Genomic DNA, 13,282 nt, shown 5'->3' on the forward strand with positions numbered 1-13,282 from the left:
GGATTGTTTTAAGTAATGACAGAAGACTTTTGGTATCCTGGAGATATGTTTCCGATTGTTGGACCATAGTCTTGAAAAAGAAGTCACAAAATCGTGATAGTGGCTCCAGGAGTGAACCAATCCCAGAAACAATGGGCCTCCCTGGTGGTGGGAACTTATCTTTGTGCATTTTGGGGTGGATGTAAAAGTAAGGAATTTTGCCTTCCGTGGTTGTCAAATAATCTGCCTCCATTTTGGAGATCTCATTGTTACAGGCTGCTGAGTTAACCAATAAACTGATGTCACATTTTAGGTCATTAGATGGATCAGAACTGTATGTGTTTTTTTCAGGTTCATCTGTACACAGAGGACTCCCTGAACCCTTTTTACCACCTGCGCAAGTATATGTAGGTGGCACACAGACGCTCCAGCGTTGGATGCACCTTAGTGCGTGTAGACCGCCCGGTGTGTTGATAGGTCCTGACGAAAACCTGTGATTACACTTAAAGGTTAAGATACGTTTAATGACTCACTTATACAGTCAGTCACGCACCTACTAAATCATCCATTCACACACTTATAAACCCACTCATTCTTCCATAGGTTTTTCCCTATATATATATTAAACATATTTAAAATTTACAGAAACACACACTCACTGGATGACATCATCAGTGATGTCATCAGTGATGTCATTGCAGATGTCATCAGTGATGTCATGAGTGATGTCACTGACCATGTCATGAGTGATGCAATATGTGACGTCATCAGCAGTGCATTGCGGGGGCGCGAGTTATAGTTAGCTGAACTAACTATAACTGGGGAATTTCTAGGATTTTGTACGAGGGAAATGTCCAGCTAACTATAACGCCCCTGAAACCTATGGTTTTTTCAGTGAATTTCTAAGGTTTTTTAAATGCCAATTCCTAACTATAACGCCCCTGAAACCTATGGTTTTTTCAGTGAATGTCAAAGGTTTTTTAAATGCTAATTCTTAACTATATCAGGCCTGAAACCTATGTTTTTTTCAGTGAATTTCAAAGGTTTTCTAAATGACAATTTTGAATGTATTGTTATACTGATTTTTTTGATACTGATTTACTAAATTGTTTAAACTATTTATTTTTAGATATATTTTTTTTATTACATTATAATTACATTATACATTACAATACAAAATATACTTTCTCAGAATGAATTACTTTAGTTTAAATACTTGGCAAATAGGCAACAGACTTTTAAGTACAGTAGTTACAGTTGTTGCAATGGGCAACACAATTTCAAACACAAAGCAACATTGAGCTCAATGTGAATTTCTAGTTAAATGCAATTAGTTACTTTATGGATTACTTTTCTAACCACAAGACTGGATCCTAGATTCCGTCATTGGACATCTCCTGTAAACAGTTGAGTAAAAGTGCTTTGGTTACAGTAGCGATTTTTAAGGAATATTATTGTATTTTAAAAGTTGACACTTAGAAACTTTTTCCCATAGAATCATCAATGTTATCCTATGGCAGAAAATTCACTTAGCAGGTAAGTAGTGTTATCGTTACTTTTTCTTACTCAGTGGTGGATCCTTGATCCAGCACTGGCCAACCTCCTGTAAACAGTTGAAAGAATGTGTTTAAGTCACACAGACGATTTTTTAGGAATATTTTTAGTTTGTGAAAATAGACAGAAAATTTTCTGGTGAAAACCACACAATGGATTCCTATGGAAGGAAATACAAGTTACTGGTAAGTACGCTTAGAATTACTTTTCAAGGTCAGTGCTGGGCTAAAAGATGCAGCCCTGATAACAGGTGAGTAAATCGGAATTCGTAGTTCGGCTGATTTTAGAGAAATATTTGTACAATGGTGAAGGAAGGGGGAGGGGCCTGAGGTGACATGTGCAAACACACCCTGTGGAGCGTTTTAAGTTGAGGAATTAATTCCTCTTCAATCCTGAGGTCATCTGGGGGACAACTAGCCCACCAGCTACCTCCAGTATGCGCCAGAGAGCTGCATTGCAGAGAGGTATTCAGAGGCCACGCCCCTTTTACAACACTCTGCAACACAGCTCCGTGGCGCTTACTGGAGGTACCTGGTGGGCTAGTTGGTCCCCAGGGACCAGCAGGATTGAAGAGGAATTAATTCCCCAACTTAAAAAACGCCAAAGTGCGTGTTTGCACAGATCTCACCTCAGGCCCCGCCCCCTACCTTCACCACTGTGCAAACACGCCCTGTGGCGCGTTTTAAGTTGGAAGATTAAGTCCTTTTGAATCCTGAGGTCCCCTGGCGGCCAACTAGACCACAAGGTACCTCCAGTATGCGCCAGGGAGCTGCCTTGCAGAGAGGTGTTCAGAGGCCACACCCCTTTTTACAACACTCTGCAACACAGCTCCGTGGCTCGTAGTGGAGGTAAGCGCCAGGGAGCTGCGTTGCAGAGAGGTGGAAAAAGGGGCGTGGCCTCATTACACCTCTCTGCAACGCAGCCCCCTGGTGCATACTGGAGGTTCCTGGTGGGCTAGTTGGCCCCCAGGGACCCCCAGTATTGAAGGGGATTTCGTTCGCAGAGTGATGAAGGGAGGGGGCGTGGCCTCCGGCCCGATCACATAGTTTTATTTTTAATAAGAAGGGGGGCTGTGTAGCCCCCTTTCTTTTTCTTATTTTTTGGCCCTGGGGACCCCATCCCCCAGGGCCTGCTCCCAACTTGTTTTTTTTATTTAAAAAAAAAAATCGTGAAGGGGGCCACATGGCCCCTCTCCCAATGCCATAATTTGCCCCGGGAACCCCATCCCCCGGGGCATGGCCCTTTTTATTTTATTTTTTTTAATGGAGGGGGGCTGTGTAGCCCCACTCCTGTGGCCCATTTTGGCCCCGGGGACCCCATACCCCAGGCCGTTTTTTAAAATTATTTTTTATTTATTTTTGGGAGGGGCGCCGCGTGGCCCCCCTCCCGGGCCACTACTGGACTCGGGGACCCCATCCCCCAGCGCCAGTATTCACGTTGGAGACCGTGGGGGGTCCCAATCCCCCCACGGCCCCGCCGGCTCCCCGCGTCGTGCGGGAGCCAGCATTGCTTTTCCACATGGGGAGCAGCTAACATGCTGCTCCCCGTGTGGAAAAGCAATCGTCTTTGGTATTTGGAAGAGAGAGCAGGTTTCCTGCTCTCTCTTCCAAATACCAAAGCAGTTTGCTATGGCAGGATTGGAGCTGCGAGGCTCCCACCCTGCCATAGCAAACAGCAGTGTCCCGGGGGTGGGCACCCCAGGACACTGCAGGAGCCGGCCCTGGGGGGTGGCGGTCCCCAGGGCCATGACAAGGCTCCAGGAGGGGGGCCACAAGCCCCCCACCCACTGAATTTTAAGCCCCGGGGGGTGGTGGTCCCCGGGGCTTGGGGGTCCGTAACGGACCCCCTATTTAAATATTTAGTGCCCCGGGGAGGTGGCGGTCCCCGGGGCGTGTGGGGGGGCTCGAGCCCCCCCACACTGGCATACATTTTTTTTCAAAACAAGCCCCGGGGGGTGGCGGTCCCCGGGGCTGTGGGGGGGCCATGAGCCCCCTGCATACATTCAGTTAAGTTCCGGGGGTGGCAGTCCCCGGAGCTGGGGGGCCCCTCTGGGCCCCCCATTATGTTAAACACATTGCCCCCGGGACTTGGCCCCCCGGGGGCTAAATAAAAACAAAGCGCGGGAGCCCGCGCTTCGTCTTTTTTTTTTCATTCGCGGTTTCCTTTGTGGGACCCCCTGAGCAGGCATAGGGGGTCAGTGTGTTTCTACCCTGCCCCCTTGTCGCGTTTTGCCTCTTTGTTTTTGTACTTTCCTGTGCCTCGGTTCTAACGAGGCACAAGATAACTGCCAAAACTTCCTGATTCAGAGTGTTGGCAGCCAATTAGCATTCAGCTCGTGCTCGGGAGGGTTCGGGGAGGGTGCGGGGAGGATCTGCGGATCCTCCCTGGCCATAGGTATATATGTACTTTTAACTCTAATTTTCTCAGGAACTTCTGAACGGATTTACACCATTTAAGCAAAAGGCATGAGTCCGAACTGAGGACTACATCTTTGCCAAATTTGGTGTCATTCCGTTCAGCGGTTTGGGATGTAGCTGCGACAACAGATCCTATGGGAAATTGCATGGGGAAAACGTGTTTTGGGACCCACTTTTTTCTTGGCCCCCGCTTGACGGATCACTGCAAAACTTTCAGGGTAGGAGCGGAGCGGAGCTGGCCAAAAGTTTGGAAAATTTTGCGAGGATTCGTCAACCGGCGCCAGACTTATTGGGAATAGAATGTTGCGGATTTCCTATGGAAAATAGGTCCTAACTATAACTACCTACTGGCAGCCGCCAGTAGGTAATATATATATATATATATATATAGATATACAGAAGCACATAGTCACTGGATGATGTAATCAGTGATGTCATCAGTGATGTAATTTAAGATGTCATCTGTGATGTCACTGACCATGTCATGAATGATGTGATATGTGATGTCATCAGCTGTGCATTGCGGGAGTGCGAGTTATAGTTAGCTGAATTAACTATAACGGCTGAATTTCTCTGGTTTTGTACGAGTAAAATGTCCAAATAACTATAACGTCCCTGAAACATGTGTTTTTTTCAGTGAATTTCTAAGGTATTTTAACTACTAATTTCTAACTATAACGTCCCTGAAACCTATGGTTTTTTCAGTGAATTTCAAAGATATTTTTAAATGCTAATTTATAACTATAACGTCCCTGAAGCCTGTGTGTTTTTCAGTGAAGTTCAAAGGTTTTTTAAATGCTAATTTCGAACTTGTCAGAGCCCCCCAAGCCCCCAAGAGGCGACAAGAGCTACTACCCTCGTCTCCAACCTCACCCTAGTAGGGTACGAATACTGACTAGGATAGAGGGGGTACCAGGGGTAGAAGCCAGACTAGGAACAAGTCAGGGGGGAGGGGTGGGGTTTCCCACTACGTCTCGGAAGTCTTCCTCGACACTGGTCTGTGTTTGGAATAAGGGAACACTGTTATCTTACTGCATTCCCCACCTCTCCACCACTCTGTGTAGTACCAACCCACTGACCCCGGGATTACCTTGTGGGGGGGGTTGTGTGGCGATATCCGTGGAACGTGACACCAGCACCTCCGTTTCAGTGCGATTTGTAGACCCAAAATAGGCGTACGGGAAGTACTTCAGCGGGTGTGAACCAAAATAAGTTAAACAAAACCAGCGCTCCTGCGCAAATAATAAAGTAGACCTTCTGCATAGCCACCCCACACACTCCTGTGTGCCGTGGCTAGGAACAGGGAATAGGACTTCCCCCAAAGTATTACAGGCTTGCAAAACGCCTGCGCAGAGTTACTAGTCCGGCCAGTCAAGAAGGAGAACAAAAAATCATAAAACCAGCGCTCCTGCGCAAATAATAAAGGAAGCAGTGAGAAACCCAGCCCACCGTACACACACCGGTGTGCAGTGGCTGGAGAACTAAGTAAGGCTTGTGTTGGGCAGCACTGGTGCGAGGCGAACAGCAGACGGTCATCCCAATGGCCCTCGAGAAAGGTTCGCAGGAAACGATACCTGAACGAGGCAGAGGTCCGGAGCAGCGTCTCTTCGTCGGCGGCATCGGCGATAATCCAAAGCGCTGGAGCAGCCGGAGTTCCCGGCTGTTAAGCGCGTCCGCCCGGAAGTGAGTCCGTACGACTTCCGCTTCCGCCTCTTGGAGTCTAGACCGCTAACCCGAATTCCCTCGGGTAGCGGTACGGCACTCGGGATCATGACAGAACTATGCCTACAAAGGTAGGATATGTGCAGAAAGAGGAAGAAAGGAGCAGAAAGAAGCAAGAGAATAGTAGAAAGAGGCAACAGAAGTCCAGGAAGTTGAAGGAAGGTGCAGAAAGAACCAACAGAGGAACAGAAAGAGGCCTTGTTGTAAGGCATCCTGTGCTCCCAACCTTTTGCTGATGGGTACTGGTGGTAACTGACTCTGACTAACCGGGCCCGGAGCCAGTGCTATTCTGAAAGACACTTAGAATACAGTGAAAATACCTACATACACTAGGGTACACTATGGCTTGGGGTACCTATGGCCCGAGTACATAAGAGGGCAGGGGGATTAAAACTACCACTAACTCCTTCTGCACCAGAAGGAGGCAAGAGAAGTACAGAAAGAAGCAACAAAGGTGCCGAAAGAGGCAAGAGAGGTGCAGAAAAAGCAAGTGAAGTGCAGACAGAGGCAAGTGAGGTGCAGAAGGAAGCAAGAACAGTACAGAAAGAAGGAAGAGAAGTGCAGAAAGAGGCACGAGAATTGCTGAAAGAAGCAACAGAGGTGTAGAAAGATGCAAGAGAAGTACAGGAAGAGGCAAGTCAGGTGCAGATAGAAGCAGGAGCAGTGCAGAAAGAACCAACAGAGGTGCAGAAAGAGGGAAGAGCGGTGGAGAGAGAGGCAAGATGGGTGCAGATAAAGGTAGGATGGGTGCACAAAGAGGCAAGACAGATCCAGAAAAAGGAAGGAGAGGTGCAGAAAGAAGGATGAGTAGTGCAGAGAGAGGCAAAAGATGTACAAAAAGAGACAACAGGGGTGCAGAAAGAAGCAAGTCAGGTGCAGAAAAGAGAAAGTGAGGTGCAGAAAGAGCCAACAGAGGTGCAAAACGAGGGAAGAGAGGTGCAGAAAGAGGCAAGAGAAGTGCACAAAGAGGCAAGAGAATTGAGGAAAGTAGAAACAGAGGTGTACAAAGAAGCAAGAAAAGTGCAGAAAGAGGCAAGTGAGATGCAAAAACAGGCAGCAAAGGTACAGAAAGAGGGAAGACGAGTGCAGAAAGAGACAACAGGGGTGCAGAAAGAAGCAAATGAGGTGCAGAAAGAGGCATCAGATGTGCAGAAAGAGGGAAGAGAGGTGCAGAAAAAGCCAAGAAAAGTACAGAAAGAGGCAAAAGAGGTACTTAAAGAGACAACAGGGGTGCAGAAAGAAGCAAGACAGGTGCCGAAAGAAGCATGGAAAGTGCGGAATGAAGCAACAGGGGTACAGAAAGAGGCAAGAAAAGTGTAGAAAGGAGCAAGTGAGGTACAGAAAGAGCCAACAGAGGTACAAAAAGTAGCAAAAGAGGTGCATAAACAGGCAAGAGAAGTGCACAAAGAGCAAAATTATTGCTGAAAGAAGCAATAGAGGTGTAGAATGAAGCAAGAAAAGTGCAGAAAGAGACATGTGAGATGCAAAAACAGGCAGGAAAGGTACAGAAAGAGGAAAGTGAGTGTAGAAAGAGACAACAGGGGTGCAGAAAGAAGGAAATGAGGTACAGAAAGAGGCAACAGATGTGCAGAACGAGAGAAGAGAGGTGCAGAAAAAGCCAAGAAAAGTGCAGGAAGAGGCAAAAGAGGCACATGAAGAGTCAACAGGGGTGCAGAAAGAAGCAAGACAGGTGCAGAAAGAAGCATGGAAAGTGCAGAATAAAGCAATAGGGTTGGAGAAAGAGGCAAGTGAAGTGCAGAAAGGAGCAAGTGAGGTGCAGAAAGAGCCAACTGTGGTGCAAAAAGAGGCAAGAGAGGTGCAGAAACAGGGAAGAGAAGTGCACATAGAGGCAAGAGAATTGCTGAAAGAAGCAACAGAGGTGTAGAATGAAGCAAGAAAAGTGCAGAAAGAGGCAAGTAAGATGCAAAAACAGGCAGGAAAGGTAAAGAAAAAGGGAAGGCGAGTACAGAAATAGACAACAGGGGTTCAGAAAGAAGAAAATGAGGTACAGAAAGAGGCAACAGAGGTGCAGAAAGAGGGAAGAGAGGTGCAGAAACAGGCAAGAAAAGTTCTTAAAGAGGCAAAAGAGGTACATAAAAAGAGACAATGGGTGCAAAAAGAAGCAATATAGGTGCAGAAAGAACCATGGAAAGTGCAGAATGAAGCAACAGGGGTGCAGAAAGAGAAGTGTAGAAACAGGCAAGAGAAGTGCACAAAGAGGGAAGCGAATTGCTGAAAGAAGTGAAAGAGGTGTAGAAAGAAGCAAGAAAAGTGCAGACAGAGGCAAGTGAGATGCAAAAACAGGCAGGAAATGTAGGTACATAAAGAGACTACAGGGGTGCAGAAAGAAGCACATGAGGTGCAGAAAGAGGGAAGAGAGGTGCAGAAAGTACATGAGATTTGCAGAATGAGGTCAAGAGAAGTGCAGATAAAGACAGAAACGTGCAGAAAGAAGCAACAGAAATGCAGACAGAGGCAAGAGAGGCACAGAGGGAAGAGCAAGAGTGGCCTGCACACCATTAGTACCAATTTAACACCCACATTTAGCAATAAGTAACACCTGACCATTCTAGGTTTGTAAAGGTCCTTCCACCACACTGTAACACTTGTCGCTGCATTTTCGGTAACATCTGACCCGTTTCAGCTAGAACCAAGGCTTTTTTTGTTCAAATGTGCAGATTAGGGTGCAGATGATGAATTATGTCGCTAAAGCAGAAAATGTATAATTTTGAGAACATCAGTGCAGCCAAACAGTCACATAATTCCAGTGGCCCTGCTCATACCTCTGACTAGGTCCACATGTGCTCCTCAATGATTCCATCTTTTTTTGTCTCCCTGAGTTCATAGTTAAGCTTCTATGGAAACGAGGAAGACTAAACCTGAGGTTACCACTCCACAACACAGACTACCATACCACATAATTACTCTCCATAACACATAATCCCACTCTACATAATTCCTATACACTAAATACCACATACTTTCTATCCATATAATGCCACTGCACAACATACCACATAATTCCTCTACACACAATGTACATCCACTCCACTCCCAAAAACATTAGTAAAAAACTTTTGCATTTACAACACCAATAGCTCTAATTCTCGCTAATGCGAAACCTATTACATTGCAAACACTTCTTTAACTAGTAGTCGTGTTTGCAGAGTGGTGGAGCAAGGGTGCTGGGCCTCCTACCAGCGTTTAGGAATTCCGGTGCGTAGCGCTTACAGGAGGTACCAGTAGGGCTTCTTGGCCCCCAAAATCCCTCAGGAGTAAATTGGACTAAATCCCCCATCCTGTAGCATGCCAGCAGGCGCCTTTGCAGAATGGTGGAGAAAGGGGGCATGGCCTCCGAAGACATTTTAGCAATCCCACTGTGCGGGACTTACTGGAGTTAACAAGAGGGGTAGTTGGCCCCCAAGGACAGCCTTGGGGGCCAACTACCCCTCCTATTAACTCCAGTAAGTCCCACATAGCAGCATTGCTAAGTTTGAAGAGCAGGCCACGCCCCCTTTGCCCACCACTCTACAAACGCGCTCCCTAACATGCTCTTGGATGGGGATTGAAGTCCTCTTCCCTGCTGGGGCTTCTTTAGGGGCCAACTAGCCTACCTCTTGTCTCCAGTAAGCCCTATGCAGTGGGATTGCTGAGAGGTAGACAAAGGCCACACCCTCTTTCTCCACCACTCAGAGTGCAAGATAGCTGAAAGTATTCTAACAGGTAAACCAAAGTTAAAAATCAGAGTTAGATCCAAGCAGAGCACACAAAGGTACAGTTTTTCACTCGGAGTCATCAGGGCATCCGCAGCCGGCATTAAATGCCTGGGGGGTACAACTAGCTCCTCCTGTGCAGCGCAGTGATTGGTTGGGAACAGGCCAATCTGTGTCCTTTTTTAAATATTGAGACAATCGTACTTTCTGTCTAGGAAACTGTAGTATCTTCATATAAGGTTAACTGTTCTCCTGTATCTTGTAACTAGCTGCTCAGCCAGTGTGAGTGTTCCATGTGGAATGATGACGTGACTGGAATGTTGGTGTGGTGTGAGACAGTTGAGAGGATGGGCTGAGCAGCTAGCAGGCTGCTCCTGGTGGGACTATACTATGGACTTTATTATCTAAATAAATAACCTAAAGATATATACTGGCTACGTCTGCTGTGTCACATCAACCTATGGAACCAGGTCACTTCAATTGGCGACGAGGATGGGATAAAATACGGTGTCTAACAACGAACCCAAAGCAAAAACATTGCGACAGTAGATGCACCTACTTGAAAGACAGTACAGCAAAATTCTTTTGGAGGGCAAAGCAACCAACTTGTTGAGACTGTAGAGGTGCGTGGTTGGAAGCACAACAAATTCATGTTGATTGAGGAGAAACTAACATCGCGACACAGCTGAAGAGATTCAACTCGCGATCAACTTTATTGAAGTGAAACAAAGTGGTTGGCAGGAACACACGCACTACGGACGTTAACAGGCAATATTGTATGCCTGCATCTTCCAACTCCAAAATGGCGGCACGCACAGAAGACGCACGCCGGGTGGCTCCAGGCATGCTCCTGCTGCAAAGCGTCAAGAGGCAGCATTGGGACCTGCCTGGCGAAAGAGTTGGACTAAAGAAACCGTGCGTGTAACCTAAAAAGACTGGTGTGTATCTAAACTGGTGTGACTTGAAGAAATTTGACTTAAAGAAAAGTAACTCCTCATTTGGCGGAACTAACTGGCACCGTGAGCCCCACCAGCGACCACAACACCGGTCGCCCAAACCTCTGTGTGCCAGGTGGAGTGAGGAGTGGAGCTGCAAGTTGTTCCCTAGTGCAGCACAGAAATTTGCTTCAGTCCAGTGTCTTCTTCGAGGTGTTGTGTCCCTGAGCTGTTTGCTGGATGTCTTCGCTACCAAGATCGGTGTCTTTGGAAGGCTGCTGGCCCCTGTGACAGTCGCGTAAGAGAAGTGCTAGCTGTCTTTTTGTGTTGGACCGTGGAGGGCCACTTGTCGGTCGTGAGGTGAGCGTTTGGGGAGCTGTCACCGAAGAGGTGTTTCTGGTGAGGAGTGCCACTAACCCCAGATCCCCGTGTGGTACTGTCTATACCAAGGCCAGGTTAAGTTGCAGGTGTGAAGTGTCCCCGTGTTCTGTGACTCAACTGGCTCTGGGAAATGGATAATGCACCCTCTGTCTCTACATCACCGGTGAGTGTGTTTTTGGGTCTGCCTACATCTTGCAGAGGAATTTATGCCACAGAGGATCAAGGGAATGGAAATGGAAACGACATTGTAAGGTTCATCCACAGAGGATCAAGGGAATGGAAATGGAAACGACATTTTAAGGTTCATTTGCCTCCGTGTGAGGGCAGGACTTGAAGAGTACAACTAGTGCTTGTTCACCCGATTTTTGCTTGATTGCAGCGAAAAACGGACTTTTCGTGTGTTCATCTGCTGTGTGCGTTTCAACGTCAGGTGCCTGGTCCCTGCTCTGTAGTGAAAGCTTATTTCGTGTCAGACTCCATATGGAAACCTGGAGGTTGTATGCGGTGAGACAATTCTTGTCCATTATTTTTCAGTGTCACTTGAGCCATTGTCTACAATGCCAGTTAAACTGCTACCATTGTGTTTAAAAAAACTGTGGTGCGTGTCACAAGCCGAGCGCGCTCTTATCTACATGCGCTTACCTCAGTGAAGGTTCGTGGTCTCGCGCTGTACAGAGCACTACGTCAGCTTCTATGACGCTAGTCTTTCCTTTCAGCTCCGTGATCCTCATTGTCTTTTGGTGCACGTTGATGCTGTGAGCCACCCAGCACAGCATAAAAAAAAACGTGCCGTCATCTTGGGTTTCGATTTGCCTCATGTTTTGTCAGTGCTGCAAACCACGTCTTTATCAGTTGTGTGGCATTTTTTGCCACGTGTGGGGGTCTGTGTTTCAAGATCCTCTCATCGTATTTTGAATCTGTTTGCAGCGCAAGAGGGTCATCCCATGAGTCTAGTGATAGGATGTATCATCTTTCAGAGACTAAAGGAATGCTGTTTTGGATGCCAGTGGTGAGTGGCAGTTATTTTTTTTGACAGAATATTCGTTTTGTTCACGCTCCACACCTGGACATTACGAATATGTGACATAAAGAACTTACCTCATTTGGAATTTACAAGACACAGTTGGAAAGCTTATCGGAGCATCACTGACTTTAAAAGAGAACAGCGTCTCGTTTTTTTTGCTAATGTGTGGCATAAAATGTTCAAAACTTGTTGGTTGAATTTTTTTTTCAACCTAGTGTTACGTTTCCATCTTGTGTCCCAAGTTGGAATTAATTTTTAAATTAGAGACCTGTGTGTGGGTTCGATTTACCAGCAATGTTCGTTCCTGTCACATGTTTTCTGGAGCTCGTACAAAGTACTATTTTGTTCATGGCAATGCCTAGTCTTTGTTATCATCGTGGTGACAGGCACACCATTGTCATTTTTGGTGCATGTCTACAGTATTTAATGCTAAAATGTTTTATTTTACAGGAAAAAGTAATCTATACATTTACAATGTCTTGCTATTGCTGCATGCCATCTTTGTTAATTTGCCTTTCACATGTATATGTTTTGTTGGCATGGGAGTAGGTACTTGTCCCAGGTCTCTTATTTACACAGTTTATAGGGGGTTATTGTCCCACCTATGTCAGTAGTAATGGGTGTTAGTCCTATTTACTCAGTTTTTAGGGGGTATTAGTCCCACCTACGTAAATGTTTATGGGTGTTAGTCCCATGTACTTAGTGTTTAGGGGGTGTTAGTCCCACCTAGGTCATTGTTGATGGGTGTTAGTCCCATTTACTCAGATTGTAAGGGGTGGTAGTCCCACCTACGTTTTCGGTAATGGGTGTTAGTCCCATCTACTCTGTGTACAGGGGGTGTTAGTCCCTCCTATGTTATTAGTAATGGGTATGAGTCCTTTTTACTACATTTCAAGGGGGTGTGAGTCCCACCTTTGTCATGTTAGTGCTGTGTGTGTGGTTAGCCGTCTTTTGATGCCTCACTGTGCTGCATTTTTTGTTAGGTTTGCTGCACTAGTCTGTGGGTTTTAGTCCCATTTCTGTATTCTGTACATTTGGGTGTTAGTCCCTTATACTCAGAGTTTAGGGGGTGTCAGTCCCACCTACGCTTTAGTGATGGGTGACGTCCACCCATTGTGTATTTGTTCTGGGAGTGTTTTTTCTTCTGTATGTTTCTTCAATTTCTAGAGTATTTGTAGTCGTTCTCTATTGTGATTCTCTGTGTTTTCTTTCATATGTATCTTATGTCTTTTCAATCTCCGTTTGGTAGTTTAACGCTCTTTTTGTGTCTTATTAAAAGAGGAGGTTGGTGATAATGTGTGAGTTTAATGTTTTCGTTGCTGTCTTATTATAAGAGGAGGATGGTGATAGTTCATTCTTATTTTTCATCCTTTTCTTATCCTTTTTCTTCCGTTTTATAGTCTGCTTCCCTATCATGGTATAGTTTTATTCATTTTACCCTTGGGATTTGGACTATTTATCTCTTGTTTATATTTTGTGTCTAGTTGATATGTACTTTTAGTATTCCTTGTTTTATTGTCAATTGGAAAGAAGGAAGATATTGTAGTATCTTCATAT

Source organism: Triturus cristatus, chromosome 8, assembly GCF_964204655.1.
Source record: "Triturus cristatus chromosome 8, aTriCri1.1, whole genome shotgun sequence".
NCBI lineage: Eukaryota > Metazoa > Chordata > Amphibia > Caudata > Salamandridae > Triturus > Triturus cristatus.